The sequence below is a fragment of the Hipposideros armiger genome, unplaced genomic scaffold, assembly GCF_001890085.2.
Source record: "Hipposideros armiger isolate ML-2016 unplaced genomic scaffold, ASM189008v1 scaffold_137, whole genome shotgun sequence".
Lineage (NCBI taxonomy): Eukaryota > Metazoa > Chordata > Mammalia > Chiroptera > Hipposideridae > Hipposideros > Hipposideros armiger.
Genome location: NW_017731487.1, coordinates 985,615 through 992,605, shown reverse-complemented (window position 1 = coordinate 992,605; position 6,991 = coordinate 985,615).

Genomic DNA, 6,991 nt, shown 5'->3' with positions numbered 1-6,991 from the left:
GTTCAGGCATCAGCAGCGCTGCTGGGTGTATGCTCGGCTGTTATGCGATTTTGCTGTTATGTGATTTTACCACACTTGCAAAATCGCACACAGCCGACCATATAACAAACTCTGTATTTTGAGTGGAAATGTTAGGGGGTCGTCTTATACGCCGAGTCGTCTTATACGCCGGCAAATACGGTATGTGACCTCTGCAGGTCCTCACTGTCACCTTGCTTTTCAACTGTAATGAGGGTGATGACACCCATTTATGGCAGCCTGAGGAGTCTGGGTGAGCCTCTGGCTTTGCCCATGTCCTGTGAGTCGAAGTCAACCTCGCAGATTGCAGAACCTTTGCCCACATCTGGCGTGGAGAGTGCGTTGAGGTTTTCCAAAGGCAGGGGGCTTGGGGTAGGTGACTCGCAGTGCAAGACAAGGGCCACTTTGTGGCTAAAGAGAGAAGATGTGGCCATGGCCGGGAGTGTACAAGGCACTTGTCTCACAGAATTGAAGCTGGGCTGACTCACTGGGAGGGTGGCAGGTTGGGTGATGCCCGACTTCACAGTCCTTCTTGTCACAGCTGCAATCTGGTCATTCATTTCCTCCCTGAGAGGATATTTTTGGATCCGTATGATGTGCTAGGTGCTGGACTGGGAGGGGCCTGAGCTCATCAGTGAGCAAATAGTCGGCGGCTGAGGGGCTGAGGAGAACAGAGTGCTCAAGCCGAGAGGGGACCAGGGGACACACAAAAGTGTGCAGGTCTCCAAGGCTTACAAAGTACTGTGGTTTTTACTCTGAGTGGGATGAGGAACTTAACAGCAGCCTATGAATGAAGGATGCAAAGGTGAAAACTTAGAAAATTAAGAGGAGCTGTAACTTGGATATTTTAACAAAATGGGTGAATGAAGAAGTGACAGCCAGAGTGGCATGTGCCTGTGCTGACATACTTCCTGCCACACACTAAAGGAGGAAGGATTGTCTACCTGAGGCATTGGGGAAGGTAATGTGTGAACGTGATTGAATGAATGTCTGCCCCCAACAGGCTTACTGGCTTCCACTTGTATGGAGATGCTTGGCACCTGAGCAGGTCAAACCCTGCAGGGGAAGCCTTTTACGGGCACAGATATGGTCACACACATCTTGACACCCCCTGTGATTTATGTGGTGACCCCTAATAAAAACTGGTGAAATGAAGGATGCCATTGGGATGCAAACTTGACAACTAAGACAAAAGCTGTGAATCTGTTTGACATAATGGCTGGAATCACTAGTGACAGCAGGCTGTCATGTGCAGCCTGGCAGGATGTTCCCTGCACAGCTCCAGGTGGCGATGTGCACAGCACTTCATGGTGGCCTGAGATGGCAGTGAGTGCAGTAGGCTGCAGTGAATGTCACTGCGTCTGCACCTCATCAGGCTCCCCAGCCTGTCTCCAGGCACGGTGATCATGGCCGACTGCAGACGGTAGGGGTGGCATGGCTGCTGTCCCTTTCTCCATATATGTGAACGTGAGTCTCAGGACAGGGCACCTGTGTTCTATCCATGGCCTGTCACAGACATAGCACCTATATTGCCTAATATCTTAGCATCCTGATAGATAAATTGCTGGGCTCCAGATCTAAAATGCTCTGACTGTAAGATTTTAAATGACCCCAATTGAAATAACAAAACTGAAGTGTCCCTCCATTCTATTCTCTATTCTCTTAGCCAACTCTTCCACCCCTTTTGGAAACACTTCAGACTTCACCTCCTCTGAGAAGCTTTCTGCCATCCAGCCTGAGTAACATGTCCCTTCTCAAAGCCTGTGACATGCTGGGTCACCTCTGTCAGCGCTCAGCCTGCCTCATTCATGCCTGCTCTGTGAGGTGGAGGGCTGTCTTATTTATCACTATATTCTCAGTGCCTGGGTGTCATAGATGGTCACTAAATACTTATCAAATGAGTAGAAAGGGCGACCACATAGGTTATTATCATTTACTATAGATGCATTCAAGGACTTTCATTTATATTGCATGCTGAACAGAGTTGCAAAAAGCAATGGGATGTAAATTTAGTCATTCAAACATTTCTTTTCTGAACCACCTCAATCCTGATGGGGGGGGGGTGTCCAGCATATTTGAAATTTTCATTTGTGTAAGAAGGAAATGCAGAGAAGTGTTCAATGGCCCTCTGAGGTCTGGTGAGGTGCGAGCAGCCCAGCAACTTCTCATGGCAGCATTTCTGATGAAATCAGAACCTCGGGGTCCTGACCTAATGTTCTATAAAATAGGCGATGCCGAAACCCGAGAACTTTGAAGGGGGGTGTTTTTCTTGGGGCAACATCAGGAAAACATGTTTGCCTATGACTAATTTCCCTCCTGCTAACTGTTCGTATTATCTTTGAGGGTTTTCAAGATAAATAGATTGAAGCTGTTGTCAAGTTTCGCCAGACAAAAGCAAACAGACCCAGGGTCTTTTAATGTGTCTGCACTTCCACAGCGTCGCCCCCCACTGCCTTGTTGCTTTGTGGTTTTGTGGTGCAGCGGGGTGGCTGGGATACAAAGGAAGTGTGCAAAGCAGGGGCGCGTGCTATGGAGAGGAGAGCATGGCCATGTGGAGCTTGGGCTGACAGAGGAACCCCCATTACCAGTGTAGTGCAAGCAATGCAGCAAACAATTCCAACCTCTTCTGTGCCCAGCCCTGTGCCAGGGACTGAGGACACAAATGCAAACAGACACTAGCACTTGACCTTGAGACGTTCCATTAAAAAATACATTTGGAGGATAAAGTTGACTTGTTGCTCTCTTGGAACATCACAAAATTACTTGCTAATGAAAGCCCACTCCGTGGCTGATCAGAAGTGACATTTCCAGCCCCAACACTGTCATAAATCATCTGTGTGACCATGGGCAACTTTCTTCCCCCTCTGGGCCTTGGTCTCCTCACTTGTAAATAGGAACTTCTCATTCTTTGTAAGTTGGACTCTCTGGGATCCTACTCTAATTTCGAAGAAGCTAGAAATTGTTGAATGAAAAGAATTAATCTACCCACCATAGAGTGCTAAGAGTCCCCTTTGCCTTCATGTAATTATGTCAGAACCCAAGGAAATGCAAACAATTTGCGGACGCTTTCCATATTTTCAGTATCAACATGGCCTTGACTCTGACAATGAGACTTCATAATTTGTGGTCAGTGCCAGATGCAGCGTCTCCTTCATGGACTGTGTCACAAAATCAAAACAGCTGTTTGGGACTAAAAGGAACTTTCACTGAGTGCCACGTGTTCTGCCAGAAGCTTGCTCCTGGGTTACCTAATTTAGCCCTCTGGGAAATACACAAGCATTTTAAATACTTGAGGAGTCATCAGGGAGGAACCACTCACCTGCCTCCGAAAATAGTTTTGCAGTGTCCGTTCAGCACGTTGGTGATATTTTCCCTTTTTCTTTATCTGACTGAGACTATGCCTGTATGTAGAAAGTTTTGGTGACAAATCCAGACCCTGCTGCAGCAAACAACTCACCCCCAATAAAAGTCACCTCTCAGTTGTGACTTTGCATCAGCCATTTTTCTCTCCTTTCCCACCCTTCCTGGGAGCCTTTGGAATTGGTTGTGTTGTTGATTTATACCCCTACTCTTGTGTGTTGTACTTGACTTGGGAGTAACCCACCGTGGCCCACAATCCACAGGCGGGGTGAGGCGTCTAGAGGACACAGGGATAGGTGCCCTGCAGCATCTGCTGTGAGAAACCAGAAATCTGAAGAGATGCTCCTTTCTCCTTTCATCCTTTCCTGTCTAAGCCTGGTGGTGTGGACTGGTCCTTTCCAGAAATGGGATGAATAAGATGACCCCTTAGAAAACTGCAGGGTGGCTAGTAAACACATAAAGAAGCTTTCCTCCCATATTAGTCAGTACAAAAATACAACAAAAAATAAGCAGGGTGTTTCACGATGGCATTGTAGCAAGAAGTTAACTTTTTAAGGCAGAGCAGACTTCATACATTGCTTGGGGGAATAATGTTGGTAGAGCCTAAATAAAAATAATTTAACTAGTATGTCTCAAGAGCCTTAGAAATTTTGGACATAATTCCTTTTGAATGATTAAATATTCACAGCCAATTCTTTCACCCTTGGTGCACTCTACATGCCATGTTTGTTATCTACAAAAACAAGAATTTTTCATTGGGTGGGACTCATCTTAAAATCCATTTTTTCAAGAAGACTGTATTTTTTCCTTTTATCCTTATGCTTCTGAGAATATGTCTGTATATAGGATTCTAAGGTTGCAAATAGTCATTTTATTCAAAATCTCATGGATGATTGTTTTGTTGTTTTCTATCATCGCATGTTGCTATAGTCAATTCTGAGTCCACTTTGCAGTTTTGTGGTGAACGTTTTTGCCAGGACACTTTTTTTTATGGTATCAAGGTTTAATAATCTTATCAAAATGTAGCATATCTTAGTCATTCTCATAAATTCTTCCTGAACATACCACACCCTTTAGGATTTCAGATCCAGGTCTTTATTTATAGAAATGTTTCATTTACACATTTGAATATTTACCCTGTTTAATGGATTCTCTTTACTATATTATCAATACTAACGATCCAAAAATGATGGCTACATTGCCTGTTACCTGTATCTACTGATTTTTAATTCTTTATCTTTTTTTTCTCCTTATTCTAAAGAATTTTTCTCATTCTGTCCTCTATGTCACTGTCTTAGTTTTCTGTAGTGTCATATCAGTTCTATTTTGATGTTTCTAATGTCCTTTTAAAAATTTTGCAATGGTATTATATTTTTTTCTCCTTGTTATTTTCTTTATCACGGGTAACACCATGAATCATACATTTCTTTCATCTTATCTCCGACCTGATCTTCTTAACATTCATATTCTCTTTAATTTTCTTGAAGACAAAAAACACTAAATCTAAAATTGGCTCCTGTTCCCTGTCAGGGTGGGGGAGTCTATTTTCCAAAGAGTACTTATACTCTGTATTCCTCTTTTTATTTCATTTTCACTTTGACATAATCTTCACACTGGTTTCCTATCATTTTGCTCTCCCTCTGAATTCTCGCTGAGCAGGGGCAGTTGCAAATAAAATGGCTGCTAGCCCATGATGGTACATTTGAACCGAACATGGGCTGGCGGGCTGGATAGGATGGTGTAAGTCCCTGTTGGGCTGCCTCACAGGGACGGATGAGGGCTAGGACATTGGACTTCAGCAGATGGCACTGCCTCCTCTTCATTGATCTATACTTTTATGAAAGTGTCTTCAGAGGGAGTACTGATCAAATTTCTGAAATTTAGGGCCTATTCTGCCTTACTCTGTTCTCCCATTTGGGGCAGTCAATCCAGCTACATTAATACAGGGCTTGTGGTCCAGTGGGCTTTTGGTTTGTCATGTCTACGTACGCTTAGTCTTCCGCCCTTCTGAACTTTTGGTTTCCAGCAGTCTCTGAGCTTCTGTAGGTCAGAGTTTTATCCATAGTTCTTCTACAGCTTGTTTTCACCTAGTAAGTGTTTAGAAATAAATTTAAAAAAAGAAAGTATTCCAGCTGAATTGACTGAAGACGCAAGGTCAAGAGCCTAAACATACATCAATAACCACATATAACCTCCTTACTGATTTTCATGACATAAAATTATAATGTATAAACATAGATTGTAGCAGGAAAGTATGATTTACTACACATTCCAATGTGTTGTGAAATGGAACTTTAATTGTTGCTATAAATTGGAAGTATAAGGATCAGGAGCGTATCATATTCATCTATGTTCCTTTGCAATAGGAGAGCCCTGGTGAGGATATTGGCAGCATTGGAAAGAGCACTACCCCCCCCCCCCCGCCCCCTTTCTTGAGGTTTCATGCTGCCTACTTACTTATGTCAGTGCCACAAGCACCATATGTAGATATGTGTAGACTAGAGGCAGTTGAAAATATGGAGGGTAGAGCAGATTTCAAACAGTTCTTTCTATGCCATTACATACACTATAGTATTAAACATAACAAAAAGGAAAATAAAAAAAAATCTGTTGTAACAATCTGCTTCATGAATCTTGAAATATATACAAAACAAATCACCCAGATGAGATGTGTATTTCAGGTCCCACCACCTCAACCCGATAAAGACAGTCTGATGGACGTGTGAATGGAGAAGCCAGGAGAGGCCGCTCATAATCCCTTTCTTTTAGACGAGACGATAATGAAATCATCGTTGACCAGGGGCTGTTAACGGCTCTGGGAGACGAGCGCACAACAGTCATTTCCATTATTCTCTACAGAATGAATTGTGAACGGCCACCTACCTCAAGTCCTATGGCCTATAAACTGTACTAAATCGCATCCAAGTGTCTGGTCAGTGCTGAGTATGATGGTGGAATGACTTTGCACCTTCTAGAGACGGTGGCCCTGAGCTCAGCATAATGAATCATTTCATCCTCTTGTAAAAAAATGAGTTAGAGTACTTCAGGGGCCTTCAGCTTTCACCCCATATGCTGATGGACTTGTTCCCCCACTTCTACGGGAGTCATCTTGGAGACACACACAGGCCTGGGTTCAAATCTTAGTTCCATCACTATGTGGTTAACTGTGTTTATCCTGTATAATTGGGCTCTACATACCTCACCTGGCTTTTGTGAGGACTGGGGACTGTCCACCTAAGGCAAAATGGAAATATCCTTCATCCCCAGTCTTCCTTGCGTGCATGTGGCCTGAGAAATAACACTGGTATTAGCCCCAGGAGGCCAGTATTCTACCACTGCCGGTAACCCCCACGTGATCTTGTGCGTGTTAGTTTCCCTCTCCAGTTAGATGAGTTCCAATCAAATTGATCTCAAAATCACTTTCAGCTTAAAAAAGGCAAAGTCCTACATATCATCTAATATCAAGACTACCCATTGACACCTCTTTGCCTCCCGGATGCAGTCTTAGGATTCCTTCTCAGCTTCCTAAGTAACTCTGTTAAGATGGTATCACCATTCTGGCAGCAGCATGCCTCATGCTGTTTTCTTTTTTTTTTTCTTTTCTTTTTTTTTT